The 19,210-nt window shown below is 34.2% G+C and overlaps 1 protein-coding gene and 1 long non-coding RNA gene across 2 annotated transcripts in view; one reads left to right on the top strand and one right to left on the bottom strand.

The window, feature by feature from the left end:
* Positions 1-12,825, bottom strand: part of LOC149771250 (uncharacterized) — an 89,708-nt gene extending 76,883 nt beyond the window's left edge. Inside the window, exons 1-2 of the mRNA XM_089948691.1 lie at positions 12,791-12,825; positions 12,322-12,391 (exon numbers count right to left, since the gene is read on the bottom strand). The gene's annotated coding sequence lies outside the window, so the exon portion shown is untranslated. The remainder of the gene's footprint in view (positions 1-12,321; positions 12,392-12,790) is intronic.
* A 460-nt stretch (positions 12,826-13,285) lies between these two features.
* Positions 13,286-19,210, top strand: part of LOC149771249 (uncharacterized) — a 16,368-nt gene continuing 10,443 nt past the window's right edge. The window contains exons 1-3 of the long non-coding RNA XR_016418385.1: positions 13,286-13,358; positions 17,168-17,327; positions 18,531-18,623. This is a non-coding gene — a long non-coding RNA (uncharacterized LOC149771249). The remainder of the gene's footprint in view (positions 13,359-17,167; positions 17,328-18,530; positions 18,624-19,210) is intronic.

The following is a 19,210-nucleotide window of genomic DNA, read 5'->3' as shown; positions in this document are numbered from 1 at the left end:
TGAATAGATGATAGGTCATACATGTCTTACCAACTGCACTGAACATGGAAGAGGATGCTCCATCTAACCCCATAAAGATATATACAGGCGCAACACATGAACATGTTCAAGCAACAACCAAAATAAAAAAGAGCAACCAAAAATGCCATGCTTTTTCCAGACTAATAGGGCAAGATTTTTTTCCCCATACTTTTTCCAGACTTTGTACAAACCCTGTTCTGAGAAAATAAATAATTCTCCAATCTATTTCATGCAGGTAGAGCCCGATGTAAGAACGCTCAAGTTGGCAAGGCAGGCTAGTAAGTGGCTACCTTACATGCCAACACCACATTCAAACTTTTTAATAGGCAATCTGAAACTATGGCCTAGCATAAAAGTCTAAATATCAAAAATGGGATGGCAAGGGCCAGAGGAAACCCAGACTACTTTGTCAAACAAGCTGCTGCAATAAAATAATTACCATGGAATTTGGGGTGCAATGTTACAAAACACGTCACGTGGTCTTCCTTTCTAGATGAAGAGTAGTATTGTCAAGTCTTTTCATTTTAACTAACAAAAATGAGTGCTTGTGCATGCAACAAATGAATTCTCTCTTTAAAGATAACAAGACAAACAATTTTTTGATGACTACTGAAGATTAAAATAAGTTACATACTGCAGATATCGTTTTGTATTGATTTTCCACCACCTGTATCGATATTTGTATCAGTACAGCAAGAAATCATTGCATCGATATATCAATGAAGTTTTTAACCCCTACAGTGTACAGATAATTAATTCTATTTTAATGTCATGAAGGTATGGTGATTTCCTGTCTATTTGAACAGAGATGCGCTAAAGAGAAAAATTATACTGACTCCAGAATGACAATAAACCAGGAGTTTATAAGCTTCCACCTCTAGGAATCTGAAATACAGTATCCATAATCAGGTTACAGGTTTTCAAAGGTTACAACTGTGATAATAATAATAATAATAATAATAATGTATCCGGTGTACCTTTTAATTATCAACATATTCATTTTTGTCTGTTCCTAAAATGCAATATAAGGTAGCTATAACACAGGTGAAAAAATATGTTTGTAAAATGAACAGCTGACTAATGATCAATACTTTAAGTATCGTTGGATACATATATTTATCACATCGTATGGCCTTTGACCTTATTTGGACAATAATTACCATGTCCATCAGTCTATTTGGTCTTTCTTCATCAGCAGCTTCAAATTTGTCAGAGTTAGAAATATATGGTTCAAACTGATGCAGATTAATTTGTGTGCCTGCCATGGAACTTACTGCCCCATCTACACCATTATCAGAATTATCCTCTGAGATTCCTTCCTGACCATCTTCGAATGGCAAAGACCCAAACATCAGTGACAATTCACTTGCTTTAGGGTCAGAGCTTTTATTTTGAATTTCTAAGGACGTTTTCAAGACATAATGATACTGTATCAGCCTTTGTTTACAACAAGTGTTCAAAATGGGATGTGACACTTTGTTTTCACTAAATAGTGGTAGTGGTCAGCGGTTGCATTCGGTTATTATCTTAAACAGCTATGAACGCAATATTCTCCCATGCAGTTGTTACTGATAATTTTGCAATCGGTTTTTTTATTGTTTACATTTGTATTTTGAATATATATTCCCATTCACTAAGAAATAAATGGAATAAATGAAGCTATACTGTTATGGCATTTATTTTATCTAATTTATTATTTATAAATTGGTTTGATAATGGTAAGACTTACAATACATGAAAATAAAACCATCTTCTGCCTGATTATTTGCACTTTTAGAGACACAAGCTATGATAGATGCAACCCAGTTTCAAAGTTTAAAAAGCAATAAGGACATTCAAAAATATTGAGGTTCTGAACATTAACATCACTAAATCTATTTTTAGTCATAAGTAATTTTTATCATGACACTAATATGATTTTTCCTCAACTTTGATTAATTTGGCTTTTACTACAAACTCCAAGATGAAGATTATGATGAATATAAGAAAAAAAATTGGAATTCTAATAATAATTTTTATGTCACTTTTTCTACAAACTCGAGTTTTTAATGTGCTGTTGATGTTGCTTTGAAATAAATTATTTTATCCGGTGCACGTGTACAATGGTATCACAGGAAAAAAGAGACTTCTGTGAGGTGCATCAAAATGGGTGACGTTCAACATGATCTTCAGTTGGCAGGGGACAGTTATTATGCACAAATTTAATGTTGCATACACCTGCCTAATATAAAAATTCATAAAAAATAAAATACAAAAGTGAGGTAAAAAATGTCCATATTTTTTGGATATGTATAATAAAGCAACACATAAGAATATCATTCATTAATTGATCTGACAAGTCAATGGAAATTTCTGAAGAATAAAAAGTTAATGCATCCCACCCCCAAATTTATACATGCATTTTTAATGTCTGAAGGCTATTTTTGAGAACATGTGGTTCTCAGATTGCAAACACAAGCCCTTTTCTTGCGTGATAATTTTGAAAAGTATTATGTACTTAACAAATCTGATGCTATTCAAAATAGTTGTCATTCAATCATTTTTTGAGATATTCTACTTGTCTTGAATGAACGTATCTACTGCTATAAGTTGCTAGTTCTGCTTCCCAGCCGACTATTGTTATTTCACTGGATAAATACTTTGCAGTTAGTCTGGTTCCCTGCTTAGTATGCTCCCCGCATTGCTCTCCGCTATACTGATCGGGCCCACTCCCAATAATAAAGTTTGTCTGATGGTATTTTACGCTCCTTCACCACCACCCCAGGTTGTAGGTTATTGTTGTTGTGGGGTTTAATGCCACTTTTCAGCACACGATAGACCATACATGGCAGCCAGTATTAATGGTGGAGGAAGAACCCGGGAAAACCCCGGAAAGAACCACTGACCCACAAGAAGCTACTGGCAAGCTTTCTCACATACTGACATTGGGCGAATCCAAGACTTGAACTCATGCAGACAGAGGTGACATGGCAATGAATTGTAACGGAGAGTGCTTTACACCACTCAGCCACTCGGGGTCCCTGTCCCTGGTTGTAGGGAATGCTATACCACTTTCTTTCAAAAAATCAATTTGAAATGGAACTGACTGCAAGAAATGTCCAATGTAAGCCAAATTGTCAGCCTATTAAAAAATAGTTGGTATTTTGGTCTTAAACTTTCACAAAATGTGGATTGTCATGTTCAACAATACATCAATATCAATGTAAAATTGATCAAACAATTGATTTAAAATGAAACATTGAGATGATGCTGTCTAAAATATTCAGTGTTTGGCAACATTTGCCTCCCCCCCCCCTTACTGAAGGGATTTGATATTAATATTTGGCCAATTAAGGATGTCATCTATCACCTTATACTAATTCCTACATAATAATTATCAAGTAATCGATAGCAAATGGAATGTCCTAGATGATACAGTCGAAATGGGCAATATTTGACAAAATGTCGTCACTTTCAAAGAGAGCTGTTCTATCAATCCTAATATTTCACAAAATTTGGGCTGTCGTGGAAAACGATATATACATGTTGATATAAAACTGGTCAAGGAATTTATTGCAACTAGAAGATTTAAGATGACGCAGTGTGAAAAGTGCAATATTTGCAAAACAATCGTTACCCTCACCCCTGGTAAAATGGGGAATATATTTTCGTCTTAATCTTTGGCAAAATTAAAGCTGTCATACGTAACCTCATACCAATTTCGACGTAAAATTTATGAAGTACTGACTAAAAGGCATTTTTGAGATGACGTAGTGAAAAACGTGCAATATTTACAAAATAGTGTTGTGTGTATCCCTATACTTCGTCTTCGCCTAATTGTAGAAATATATGTAAAAATACCTATGTAGCCGATTTGCTGGTTAAGCTTGAACACAAGGTAACTACTGCTATAGTTAAAATCGAAAGTATTAGTGAAGTTCACACTGTGTCACTAACAAACAGATTATTAAAACGATAAATGTGCCACGGTTAGATTACCGATATCTCTCCATGTGAGGCCAGTTGTTTTGATCACGTGACAATATGGCATCGGTGTTCGCCTGATTTAGTATAGGGAGCGCTCACCATTTATGATCTACTTTTGAGGGAGTGACGTATATAAGGTGAAGCTGTTTGCATTTAAAACATGCACAGTGGAGAGAATGGTGGCATACCTCCATGCTACATTAATGTAATGTGGATGATATTTCTTTGGATATTGTACTTTTGGAAACTGTACATGACTTAAACACAATGCTAACTTAAATGAATGCTCCCTTGTGCTAAAAAAATCAGCCTGAATTTGTCTGAGGGGGCAGGGTCCAGTTTTTATGTACAAATTTAATGCCGCAATCAGCGACCTAGTATAAAAAATCATAAAAAATCAAATACACAGTTGAGGTCAAAAAGGTCCATATTTTTAGATACCTATATTAAAACAAAGCATAAGAATATTATTCACTTGACCAGAGAAGTCAATGGCAGTTCACAGCAGAAGAGGATCATGCACCCCAACCCCTATTTTATACCTGCATTTTTCACATCCAAATGCCATTTTTGACACCATGTGGTGCTCACAGTGCAAACGCAAGCCCTTTCCCTGGATGAAAATTTTGAAAAACATTGTCTACTAAATAGTTTGATGCAATTCAGAATAGTTGTCATCCAAGCCGTTTTTGAGATACTCTAGTTGCCTTGAACCCACGTGTTTACTGCTATGGGAGGCTAGCTCTTCTTCCTAGCCAACTATTGGTATTTCACTATCAACATACTGCACAGCAACTATGGAAGGTGTACATGCCTGACATCAATTTCAAGAACAACACAAGCCCAAAACACCTAGTTCACAAATATATCCATATCTATCAATACTAAACAATAATAGCTGACAAAGTCACACCATAGCCTTAAGTTAAGAAATTTGCCAGGGGCCAATTTACAAAACTGGACCCTGCCACCTGAAGTACACTATCCATAGCAGCTATTAAAATAGGGAAAATGAATTTTGCCAGACTAGACAATACCAGCTTCTGAAAAGGCAAAGAATGAATTACCAAATATATAAAATGTAAAAAAAAAGTTATCGTCTCTTTTTTATACAATTTACCTCTAAGTTCAGGAAGTGAAAATGACCAAGAAGAGCTAGCACTTTACAGCCATCAATCATACACCAAAATAAAGGGAATTAAAGGTTCTTTGAATTATACCATAGATATAAAAAGTCTTTTTTAAATAGCCAGTAAAATATGCAAAATACGAAACTGTAGAGCACCACCACAGTGGAGGACTCACAGTACTAATTCCACTCCAATGGTAAACATATGGAAACACTATCATATTCAAAATTCAACAAATTAAAATTTATGGGTGCTGACAATGACACCTATAATTCTTCATGCACAGCTAACCTTGGTGCAAGCTTATGTGTGGAGAACACCATCTGACCCGTGGCACTTTGTTTACATACATGTGCATGAAACACGTGTCATTGGTTCTGCACCAAATGAATCAGGTGCTACTTTCAATACTGAGTTCTCCTGAGTCAAGCCTGTAAAAATGCTAAAATTGCATCACTAGAAATTTGTCAATATTTTTTTTACATTACATATAGGATAAGCTCTCAAAAGATATTTTTCCTAAAATTTTAATTTTCATTATTAACCAATTATGGACCACCAAACCTGTAAATACTCCATTATTTCTTCACCCATTTCTAGACTGGTTCACAGTTCTTCCATATAATTAGTACCATGTGTCCTATAACCAGATTTAAATTTTTTAGAAAAAGTTGTATTTTACTCCTTGATATTAGAGCATAAATGTAAGAAAGAATTGGCCATGCTTGTGCATGGATACTAGTGCAATAGCATTTTATGTGATACCAATATCTATAGTTAAATTGCATCCGCATCACATGTTGCTGTGTTGTATTGTACTTATTAATGGCTTATTCTTGTTATTAAAATAATTGTTTTCTGCCTTTGTATCATGTTGTCTTTCTATGGCATGCATGCTACACAAAAGAAACACAAGCATGCTGACATCAGCAAGTATGACATCACAGGGTATCAAATTACATGACGCATTGTATTTTCATTTCTCACTGGCTATAAGACAAGTTTTAAGTGTTTTAAATTTCAAAATTGCATTTCTTTTCTTGCTGACTCTCACAGAAATAAGATGCAGTGTATCCCTATTCACATCAATCAAACAAAACAAATAAGTGTGCCACATGACAGGTCAAAATGATAAGAGGTCATTGCCCTTTTGTGACTAAAACAAATACACACACCCATGAAGCATCAAGAGATGCTGACATTCCAAACTTATTTAAACTATCATCACATGTGATTCATGACCCCCAAATGTTAATAAAAAGGTATAAAGGCCAAGGAAGAGTTCCATAAGCTTTATTATACTGAATAATTAAATAGCATAGTGCTACTTTTTAGTATAAAACTATGGGGAAGGGTGAATAAGCAAAGAATAGACAGAGTAATTTCTTCAAGCCTGGTAATGTTCCCCACAACAAGGTGGGGGAAATGTGTATCAACCCAAATAACACATCAACATGAGGTATGTTACATAAGGACAACAAGAGACAAATTTGAAAAGCTATCCAAAGTTCCTATAATACTGACACTGATGTTGGAGACAGAAAGTGTATGTACAAACTGTTATGACTCAAGCTATTAAGTATGCTGGAGGTGGAGAAATGTGTGAAAAACTTTGCTATGCCAAGACAAGTTCATGTCTCTATGCAATATGCAGACACTGATAAAACTTGTCACTGAATAAACTACTTGTTAAATTTAAGTATTAGAACTGAATTGCATACTGAAGTTGTCTAATACATAAATATATACCTACATTTACCCAAAGCTCATAAAAAGTTAAGAAAAAGTCTCAAAATCATTACTGTGGCTACTTTCCACTATAAGCAGTGTTAAATTACTTACTTTTTAATATAAAGCTGAAACATTGCATACATTATTGAACAAAAGAAACAAAGCAAACATTGCAATCACTCAATTACAGTCAAAGGGGAGGTAATACACCTTGATTTGGCAAACTAAATAGCAAGCTCTAATTTACAGCTAATTCCTTACTATTACTTGATGGTATAAGAACAGAGCAATGTAGGTTTTATAAATAGCTTTTGTTTCAAATATGAAACCATATTTCTGACATGAAGCTTGTTTTCATTTATTCACAGCAACATATATGGTGAACAAAACACATATTGCTTAGTGCACGCAGTAATGAAATGCTGAGATTTGGAATAATGTGTTCTGAGACCACAAGCTGCAACACCCTGAGTATGAAGGTTTTCTATCACGGGACTTGGTACATGAAGAAAAAAGAGATCTGGTTTGGTGGGAGAGAGCAGTATGTTCACCAAGCAGTTATACATCAAGAATGTTTCAACTGTATGAAGAGAGGTTGGGGAAGAAAAACTGCCTGTGTAAAGAATGCAATACAGATAGGACTTTTGTAGACTTATATTGGGAATGAAGGGTTGAAAACTATTATTTTAAGTGAAAATGTCCCTCCCTGCTCCCTCAACAAAAGGGATGCAGAAAAGTTCCAATACTGTTTGCCCAAAAATGTAATGTACCAATATGAGAAACATGCTAAACATAGAATAGGTGTCAATGAGTTTAATTCTAGGATAAGAAATAAGACCGGTATAATTGATATTCAATGTGACTCGACATATAATAATTCAATTTACAGGTTGAGGCAATGCAGCATGTGCAGTTTTGTCCACAGTCCTATTTTTTACTATGTTCTCTGCTTTGATCTGCTGAGTGTGTCTCTAAAGTTAAATGATCGGTGCTGATACATAAGTGATTGTGACATAAGTGGCTTACATATAAAATCTCCCCGCCTCCACCCCCTTTTGGGGAATTGTTGCATTTGTTAAATGGTATTTAACCATATTGGCCAATCTATGGGTACAATCATATGAAATTCTGCCATCAGGCCATACTATGCTCTTTTCCCTATGGCCTGAGCTATCTACTTCCTCTCTCCAGTGTATAAAACCAACCCCATCTGTCTTTTGTATAGAATTTTTCTCCAAAACCACATTCAAACCATGATAAAAAGACTCCATTATGATTGTCATATGTAAAAACCACCAAATTGATACCCTGGATGCACGTGGTAACCATGGAAACAACAAGCTCCTATTATGGTATAGGTCGCATATAGGACTCACGGTACTAATTCCACTCCAATGGTAAACATATGGAAACACTATCATATTCAAAATTCAATAACTTAAAATTTATGGGTGCTGATAAATGACACCTATAATTCTTCATGCACAGCTAACCTTGGTGCAAGCTTATGTGTGGAGAACACCATATGACCCGCGGCACTTTGTATACATACATGTGCATGAAACACGTGTTATTGGTTCTGCACCAAATGAATCAGGTGCTACTTTCAGTATTGAGTACTCCTGAGTCAAGCCTGTAAAAATGCTAAAATTGCATCAGTAGAAATTTGTCAATATTTTTTTTTACATTACATATAGGATAAGCTCTCAAAAGATATTTTTCCTAAAATTTTAATTTTCATTATTAACCAATTATGGACCACCAAACCTGTAAATACTCTATTATTTCTTCACCCATTTCTAGACTGGTTCACAATTCTTCCGTATAATTAGTACCGTGTGTCCTGGAGTGCCACGCAGGGAGCATACTAAGCAGGGAACCAGACTAACTTTGCAGTGACTATATTGGGCTGAAATTTGGAATAACGCAACAATTCGGAATTCCAAGTTGTTGCGCTCTTTCTCAAGAAATTGCGTGACCGTGTCAAGCGATATAAACAGACCTAGTGGCTGGATTTTGTAATTCAACATACATGGCCGAATTGTTGCACATGTCAGAAATTGAAGAGAAGTAAGTAAGCAAGTTAAGTGATTTTGGATCAGTTCCATTTTTGCCTTTGTATAATGGAGGATGTTAATAGAGAAATTTTTAAAATTCCTTTTGCAGGGAAAGTTACTTGAATAATAAGACAACAAATAATTTTGTGATAAGGTTATTTTGACAATAATGTATTTTATATATTAGATGGGAGACCTAACGATGTGTCAGGTTTTTGAAACTATTTATTTAACAGTTAAATTTTAACATTGTACTGTATTGACTTCTGAGAAGCTGTCGCAACTGTATAGCCCCGATGGTATTTCAGATCATATTAATACCTTCACTAACATACCATCTGCTCTTGTGGAGAAAGTATAACAAACTTATAGCTCATTTACAACAGACTGAACCATTTCAAAGAAGTTTACAGTGTAAGAAATATTCAATATAACAGATGACAATTTCAACCTGTTAATGAAGATAGTGTACAACTAGTTATGACTAAATCAAGCTAACAAAACATGTTATGAAAAATATCCATCCTGCAACTCATATCAGCACTTTCAGACTTCTATACACTAACATGTTTACAAACAAACGTTTTAAAGAAACCTAAAAAATATTTGTATAATGGATACTCATTTTGGTCCTTGTTTGAAATTCTAATCCATGTATTTCACATCTTGGACTGAAGTGTTGTTACAGCAATACAGAATATTCCTTGTTAACTAGACTACATGTGCTATAAGATGATATAGCAACTTAATGGGTGTGAATTGCAAGTAAATCATTATGTTCTTGTTATTTTTACCAGATGTAGTATATACAATGTACAGGAAACCAATAATAGATTCACAGTGTATGATGAAACACAAAACTCATAATAATATAACAACAAATAAATGAAAACATCCATTTTATGTATTAAATAACAACACATTTAGTCTGGATTATGTCTAAAACTGAAACCAGATTTACATTATAAAAATTCATAATCAAATACAGTAGAAATAGCCAAAAGATATAAGATGTATAAAGAATTGTATCATAATTAAGAAACAAGTATGAAAATATTACACTAAAAATCATCAAGGAATGCATACAATATTTATTAATGTAAACACACAAAAGAATCTAAAACAGACATTTAGGATTACATCACTGTGATTCATCAAGACTGTTAGCACATCAATACTATTCTAGGCTATTTCAGGCTGTTGGTACATCAGCATTTCACAATCAGAATTCATTCAGAACACCATTTGAATTCATCTGAAATACTCTACACTTTTTGACTTGCGATACAACTGCTTGGACTATTTGCAATTTAATTAAAAATACTGTAAGTCATTTTAAATTTTCACTTTGACCAGTCCACCTTGGATGAGAGAGGTTGCAGGTTCGAACCCCAGCTGAGTCATGCCATAGACTTATAAGACTGGTACTAGCAGCTGCCTTGTTTGGTGCTCAGCATTAAGGCTAGTGTTAGGACTGGTTGGACTGGTGTCAGGATAATGTGACTGGGCGGGGCATCATGCTACATGTCTGCAGCATGATGTCTCAGTGTATAACACATAACTATACACTGCCACTGTAAACCTTGTAGTGATATGACTGCAAAATTGTTAAAGCTATGCTAAAAATCCAAATTATACATACACACACAAACACACACACAAATTTTCACTTTGTATTCTAGGGAAATATTTTTTTTTTAATTTTATAAAACCATTGGTTTTCATTGTTTTCTGTTACTGACTTTCAGGCCAAAGAGTCCTAACAGTGCATCTTGGCATAAATATGAATACATATTGAATTCAGTACTTGGACACCTTAGATCACCTTCTCAAGTTTGATCAAATATTTTAAAGCAGCTTGTATTTCTTCATCATCTTCAAGGTACTGATACACGTAATAGCAGTTGTTGAAGGCATCCCCATCTTGAGACTGAGGTCATCATCCAGGACTTTTGTCAACAGAGAATTAGTTCTTAATAGGTGTATTTGTTGTCAGTCTGATATTTATAAAACTGTAAATACGAACGCAAATAACATTCATAAAATCATCACGTAGATGTTGTTGTACCATTTGTACCACATATTAAATGACAATACATTTAACACAGCATGAGATTTCTTCTAAATATTTCTCAGCTGTAACAAAATGTGCCATACCTTTTACTACTCATTTGTTGTAAAATCATGTAAGGAAGATATCAAAGAAAACACAAATTTATTTTTCAGTCTCTTTGTATGTCTACATGCATACTTTATACTGATCCAAGACTCCCTTAAAGACATTTCCAACATTTAAATCAGTCTTCCTAAAATTAAATTCCCAAAAGTGGCATGCAAGCATCATGCAGCAAGTTGAAATAACCCCATAGCAGTGAAATATGGAAAGATTGCCAGTAGCTCCAAGCGTGTTCGTGGTTTTTCTCAGGATTTTCCCAGATTCTTCCTACAATGGCCAGCATTTATAGCCTATCATGTTCTGAAACAAGTGGCATTAAGCCCAAAACTAAAACAACTAGAGGGTCCTGGCTGATCCAGTGGTCTAAATTGCTCACCTTTACTCACTGTCATTTCAAAATGGTATTTAAATGTTTCAATTTCCAAAATGGCATGCATGCACCATGCAACAACTTGGAAAAAATATTCATGACTGTGAAATATAACTCTTTGGGGGGATAGTAACAATCCCTTTAGATGTTTAATACATTCCAGATATATCTTTCATGAAACGACTCTCTTTACGACATCAGGCAACAGTGTGTAGTAGTTTCATATTGGTGAAACTTTACAATGGTCCAATCAGATCTTTCCTACATTCAAGCTATTCCTTTAGGACTAAAGTCAGCAACACTAAATCCAACTTATTACAAATATAATACAAAGAAATAATATTAGTGGTTAAATCAATCAACCAATCAATCAATAAAAATTAAAATATATTATTTTATTTAAAAAAATTACAAACATGTTTCAAGAACAAATATTTTTTCAAACATATATTTCAAATACAAATTTTTTTGAAAGATACTTCAAGTACAATTATTTAAAACAATGCCATGAAAAAGAAAAATAAGATTAAATAAATAAAAAGATTTGAAACAAATATTAAATTTTTGAAAACTAGCAATTAATTTGTTATTCCAAGTTATTGCGCGCAATTTCTCAAGAAATGGCTATTCCAAGTTGGTGCAAACGACCATGCAATTTCTCGAGAAAGAACGCAAGAATTTGGAATTCAAAGTTCTTGCGCGCCATTTCTCAAGAATGGCCAATTCCAAGTTTGAGCCAAATAACTACATGAGGTGTATGTACATACCTAATATAAGTCTCAAGAACAAAACAAGCCGAAAAGTAGAATTCACAAATATGTCCACATCTTTAATTATTACAAAATAATAGCTCAGAAAGTTACACCATACCTTCATGTTACAAAATTTGCGAAACTGTCCACTGCCACCTCAATAGAAAGGGTCGACTTGATCACAGCTCCTTAAAGAGTAAGAAGCAATGCATGTCATTTCTTAACCATACTTTGCTGAAATATCTAATGTACCCAAAATAATGAGAAATATCACTGTAACAAAGTATATTTCTGAAAAGGTGCATGTAAGTAAAACTGGGGGAGGGAGGAGGGAGATGGGTTGAAAGTAGCTTAGTACTAATATTAGTGCCCTTACTCGTACCTCGTACCTCCTCAACCACAACAAATCGAGCTGAGGCTACGACATCGTAGCTAAAACTGAAAGATAACTCATTCACCATGGCTCTACTTGATTGATCAACAATTGAATCACATCCATATTTGTGCATAATTTTTAGATTTTAAAATGATCAATGACATTACACACTTCTACAAATCTCAATGACAATTATTTAAGAAACAACAACCTGTATTGCTATGTGGCGTCGGTGGAAGAAGGAAGTATAAACTCTTAGGAAAACTTTTATCACATGACTAATTCTATCGATCCCATAGATGGCGTTCTACAAAAAAAATATTATTTTGCAGAGGTGGTTAGAATTTTAAAGAAAATTAATATGCCCCGGTTTCCTCGCTGGTTATTCTGACTATTAAAAAAAATGACCTAGTATATCTTAGGTATTATTCAAAGAACCTTTAATTCTCTTAATTTTGATGTATGATTGATGGATGTAATATGGGTTATAAAGTATACAGTACATCTTGTCACAAATATTACTCCATTACAAAAAGATTCTGTGAAAGTTTAGGTTTTAAACCCGACAACTACACAGTGCCGGGTTACCAAATAGGCCGAGTAAGCACCGACCTATGGGCCCCGCGACAGCGGATCAAAATAATATTGTTAAATATTCATTTATGCAAATGACTTTGGTTGAAACGATGGTTTTCATTGGACATTGTGGTTATAAAAAAAATATAACATTGACGTTGAGAATTTGGCTACTAGAAATTTAGCATTTTGGTATCTGACCGGTAGTGTATATAATTTAACCGTTACTAATAATTCATTGTACGTTTCATTTCAGCGCTGATAATTACATTTTAGTTTGTTTACTATTTAAATTTTTTAAGTACTATTTGAAATTAGACCTCCATTGGTGGCGTTATCAATTTTCGCGGATTGGTCGAATCGCAGGTTATTTCGCTAGTAGTTTACTTTTTTATTGTTATTAGTATTATTATTATTATTATTATAACCGTAACTATGAATTCTTTGTACGTTTATATTTTTTAATTGACACGTTTTTAAATTAGAATTGAAATTATACGATACGCCTCATACACATTTATGACCGTTATCAGTTTTCGTGGTTTTGTAATGAGATTGCATTATTTTATTTGTACGGCAGTACCCGTAGTAGTATGTATACTAACATCGTTACTATGAAATAAGTTACATTTAATTTGGGTACTGGCAATTACATTTCTTTCTAATTAATCCATTTTAAGTTTATTACCGTTATTAATTTTCGAGGACTGGTACAAAAATCATTGAAAAACCCACAGGGGCTCGTATCGTTGCCTACAGTTGCACTGTCATACATGTACTATATTGTATTTATTATATAGTACATTAGACTGAGTTTCCTCTGACCCTTGCCACCCCATTTTTCATATTTGGACATTTGTGTTGGGGTGTAGGGGCCCTACACCCCAACATAAATATCCAAATATCAAAAATGGGATGACACAGGTCAGAAGACATTCTGACTAATGGTACATGTATGACAGGTCAATTGTATGCAACAATACGAGCCCCTGTGGAAAAACCAGTATGGTGTGGCCTAGCTTCTGACGATATTGGTTCTATGGTATCTCAATATTTGAACTTATCAGTATTTATTTTATCTATTGCGCCATGTATCGTGTACTTATATATACCACATGACCATAAGTTACTAGTTCTGGTTTATTTTGGGAAAATGTGGGGATTACTGATGAGTACTCTATTTTATAAATAAACCCATGAATATTACTGTCTCAAAATAATATCCTTACCCTATGTTCTCCAATATAATCAATATTTTCTTAAAATTGCTATCACTGTAACAAATTGTTTAGCCAGTTTGTTGTCTGATAATGTGCATTGATGTTATACAAGAGTTAGATCACATGATTACTGTGATGGTCAAGGACTAGGAGATCGAATCCACACCGATTGTTGTTCATTCTCAGCACCAATCCCAGAGCATTTCCAATCATCATGGGTCGTTATTTACAAATGCATTTCTGTAATTCTTTCTTATAAGTTTATGTTACTGTAGGGCACAGGTGGCATAATGAGTGCCATAGAAGTAGCTTCCATTTTTCAAGTTGATTACATTAAGTTTCAAACATTAATACATGTATGTGCCATCATCAGATTATTTTGTTGTTGTTGGTCTTACTGTGATATCAGAGTAACTCCCTTTCATAACAATGCCTGTACATAGTGTCTGTTTATTGTTTATTTCCCGCAGGCATCTGATTTATAGTGGAAAATAAATTAATTTTAATATAAACAACAACAAACAGACTTAAATTATATCTAGAGGGTCATTGTCTTTATTTACTTATTTACTGATTGCAGACTTTATGACCTGAAATATCATAGCAGTCATGTATAGTAGAGAACAGAAAATCAAAACAAAAGGAAAGAAATAATTCAAATTTTTCAATCATTTTAAATCAAAAACTGAATTGTCTGATTCTCATAAATTATGTGACATACTACACAAGTTTTAAGGTCCATTTTGGTCTGCTTAAATGTTAAATATACATTACACAGCTACATCACTCAAATGTGTGTTACTGTAGTAGTTGTAAAGGCTTTGCTGGGTCTGTATACTGGTCCAAATCTGCTCATATCCTATATGTATCAAAATCCATCCAAAAATCTCCTAAAACAAACATTTTACAACCTTGATGGTAATCATATTAATATTTTACAGTCAGCTGATCATTAACATCAGATGTCTGTTCAGCGGATGCAGTTGAGTGATAACTTTGTTAGTGCTCATCCATATCTGTTGACAATAACAATCATTACTGTTCGAGTTTTACAAATAACACATACATATAAATATACATTTGCCTGTATATTATAATATGTGTTTTGTATTTTTGACATAACTTTAACAGTTTTTAAGTCATATCACTACGATATCTGCAGTGTGGCAGTTTATAGTGATGTCTAGCACTCGTGCATCATGCCCGAGACATGTAGCATCATGTCCCACCCAGTCACATTATCCTAACATCAGGCTGACCAGTCCTAACACTAACCTCTTAATGCTGAGTGCCAAACAAGGCAGCTGTTAGTACCATTTTTAGAAGTCTTTGATATGACTCAGTCAGGGTTTGAACTCAAGACCTTCCACATGTGAGGCGGATGCTTTAATCACTAGGCCACCAGAGCGGTCACCTGTATATTATGTAATAATTTATGTACTAGTAAATCTTGTGATAATGACATGATTAGTTCATTCTGTCACTTTATTTATTCTGTCACACTAATAGGTTGTGCATAAAGTATGCATTCATTGAGTGGAGGTGGGGGGTGTTGAAAATTTTTTAAAAAGCATTAGCTTGTATATGTGGCAGGGTGACTGTTAAGTATGTTCTGCAGCGGTAGGGGTCAATATTCCTTGATAACTGTGATGTTTATGAAGAGTAGTCAAGTTATAAACATAACTAGCAGATGAGTTAGATGCAAAGTGGCTGGTATGCCATGTCAGGCAGAGCCAATATCTGCTTAAAATTATGAAGTGTGATATGTTTAATTTTATTGCACATGGTGTACTTTGTGGAAGACATATTTTCCTCTTCATTTTCTGACATGACCAGTTATTTTATCTCATGATTCCGACAGGTTATGAATTCCAGATCCTGGTGCCTCATGCAAATTTGTAAAGCCATACCTTACCAGACTGGGACAGTGTATTGTATTTGGATAGACACGTGGATTGCCTTTTTGACACATATTGTCCTTTACTTTTATAATAGTGAGATTCAGAAGCGTGTCTTAAATTTAATACAAATCCTAGGCCAACATGAAATGTCACATGATCGCACACACACCTTACAAAAATTGTCACCCAAGAAAATTACTGTTATGGTTCATGATTTGGATGATATCAAGGCTGATGATAAAAATGTGAGGTCCAGTCATTCCAAATGATGATAAGGCTGATAATATTCCAATTTTCCACAGTTGATGTCAAACTTTTAGTCACTGGCTGATATTTGACTATTAAAGTTAAGGTCTACTAAATATTAGCAGCTGTCACTTGTTTAAAACTATTATTAGAGATAAATATTTACATTTTCCTTCGAAAGCATTGGTTATGATTTCTGTACGATTCAAGCTATTACTGTTATAGTTGATGTTAATACTGTCCTACTTTAATTTTCAAAGTTCTTTTTACATGGTATTAATTTAAACCTCTGTTTATTTGTAATGACTACTAATAATTTCATCTTTTAAAATTAAATTGTTTCAGCTATTCTTGAAAAGGGGTGGTGACTCAGCAATGTACATACACATGTGGGATACAAAAATGTATGCTGTGCAATGAGTAAGGGGGAAGGGGGTAAAAGCATAACCAATTGTTTGCATATGGACAACTCAGAATGTTATTATTGCCAGAGTAACTGTTCTTGGGTAAAGTTATTGGTTCGATGAAATGGTATTGTTAACATGTTTTAACAGCTGACCATAATGTCATTATAGTTGATTTGTGCATGAAATATCATTCTACATTATAACTATTTTCTTTTCTTTTTATTAACTTTGTTTGCAGATTTGTGTAAATTTCGGCTGATTTTGGTAATTATATGGACTTTTACGAATGGGCCTTGTCACCTGATAGTCGAAAAGATGTTCACCTGACCATTCCTCTGATAAAGGTGTGTAGATGAGTCAGCAGCTAAGAACAAGCTGAGAAATGTGATGCTGCAAAGGTATATTTTCCATTAAATATATCATAGATGACTCGTATTATCATCCATCCTTAAGCTGTAGATCAGCATTTTGAATTATGTATTATTTTTAACATTAACATGAAAACTTTGCAATATTTTTGTGATTGCTCCAATTTACAATACACTAAATCGTTTAACCTTCTTTGAGCAACAATTATTCATTTTTCGTACAAACACTAAAGGCATTACGTGCTGCATTCCTGGATTAAACTCATTAATTCCTTTATGTCTTAGATATTTCACTTTGAATTGTTCGCATGTAAATATAAGTTATTGCACACATATTGTATTATTAGTTGCAGTATTAATTTTAATCCTTATGGGGGGGTATTCATAGTGATGATTTAGTGTCATTTAATAATCAGCTTTACATGCTGGGTATGCAGATGAGTTTGACAGTTTATAATCATCTGTTGCTTTTAACTACTGCTGTTCTAGTATATTGATAGCCTCTGTATCACAAGTAGAGCCAACTTTTACCTAAAGTTAAGAGTGAAAGCAATTTTACATTGTAGGTAATAAGTACAGATAGAGAGGGGGAGAGTTCACAGGCATTGGACAAACTGAAAACAACTTAGTATGATATATCACAAAAGATTACAGTCTAGCAAAGAATCTTACAATTGCCAGTCACGAAAATATATCATGTGTTAATTATACCAGAGACAAAGAACTATGTCCGAAAATCTTAGAAATAGACAGTTTTGTAATAAGTCCCAGATGAAATCAAAGCACACAGTACTGTGATAAAACTAAATGTAACAACACAGTTTTCACTAAAAAAATACGCCTTGTCACTGACTGTGCACAGCTTCTAACTTACAGAGAACTGTACCAAAGGGACACTGTTACAAACAGTAACTAACATACCTTCCAGTCAATAAACAAACAATATGATTACACTATTGAGCCAGCAGGAGGGGGGTATGTGTTAAGAAAGGTAGGGACTAAATTTTGAGTACTGACTTAATGTTAACTCAGATGTAAATAGTAATCACCTAGATTTTCTGATACTTACAAATAGACTTGGTACCTCGTGCAATTAAATGTGACCTCTGCTTTATGTCGGTGAAATAAATTAGGTAAGATGGGTATGTTTTGATTCCTTTTTGTTTCCACCAATGGTATGCAAGGTGTTCAGACATCTAATGCAAAATGTTTCTTTTTCTTTCATTTGTTCAGTGATCCAATAAAGGCAGTGAGCAATTCCAGAAGGATTATATCATCAAAGGTAAAGGGAAATGCTGCGTTACCAGACTACATTCAGTTTTTTGGGTAAGTTAATCAGTATGACGAATGTTTATTTGGATTAAGTTTTTTTGTTTCTTGAACACACTGGACACTGCACACTTTCACTGCAATCATTCAGGTTGTTGTTGTTGTGGGGTTTAACACTATACTTCAGCACGTGATAGGCTATGCATGACGGCCAGTGTTAATGGTGGAGGAAGAACCCAGGAAAACCCCAGGAAGAACCACCGACCATGAGAAGCTACTGGCAAGCTTTCTCACATACCCACATTAGCCAAATCCTAGACTCGAACCCACGCAGACATAGGTGAGATGGCAGTGATCTGTAACGGAAAGCGCTTTAGACCACACAGCCACTTGGGGCCCCCGCAATCATTCAGGTTCATTTATATGGATAACACTCCAATTTCATGTATTTGAATGCAGTTAAAGCAAGTTTTGGTCTGAATTTATATTATGCAAGTTAGAGGCCTCATTTGTCTCAATAGCAATGTAATGAGCATTGTTGACAGCACTTTGATTTTAGTTTACTTTTTTAACATCAATTTTTATTGTTTAAACTGCTGAAAAAATTTAGTTCAGTTTATCAGTGTTCAATGTTGCTTCATTGC

The sequence above is a fragment of the Sinohyriopsis cumingii genome, unplaced genomic scaffold (genome assembly GCF_028554795.1).
Source record: "Sinohyriopsis cumingii isolate HCF-2022 unplaced genomic scaffold, ASM2855479v2 utg002017l, whole genome shotgun sequence".
Taxonomy (NCBI): domain Eukaryota; kingdom Metazoa; phylum Mollusca; class Bivalvia; order Unionida; family Unionidae; genus Sinohyriopsis; species Sinohyriopsis cumingii.
This window is presented reverse-complemented; position numbering and strand designations above follow the sequence as displayed.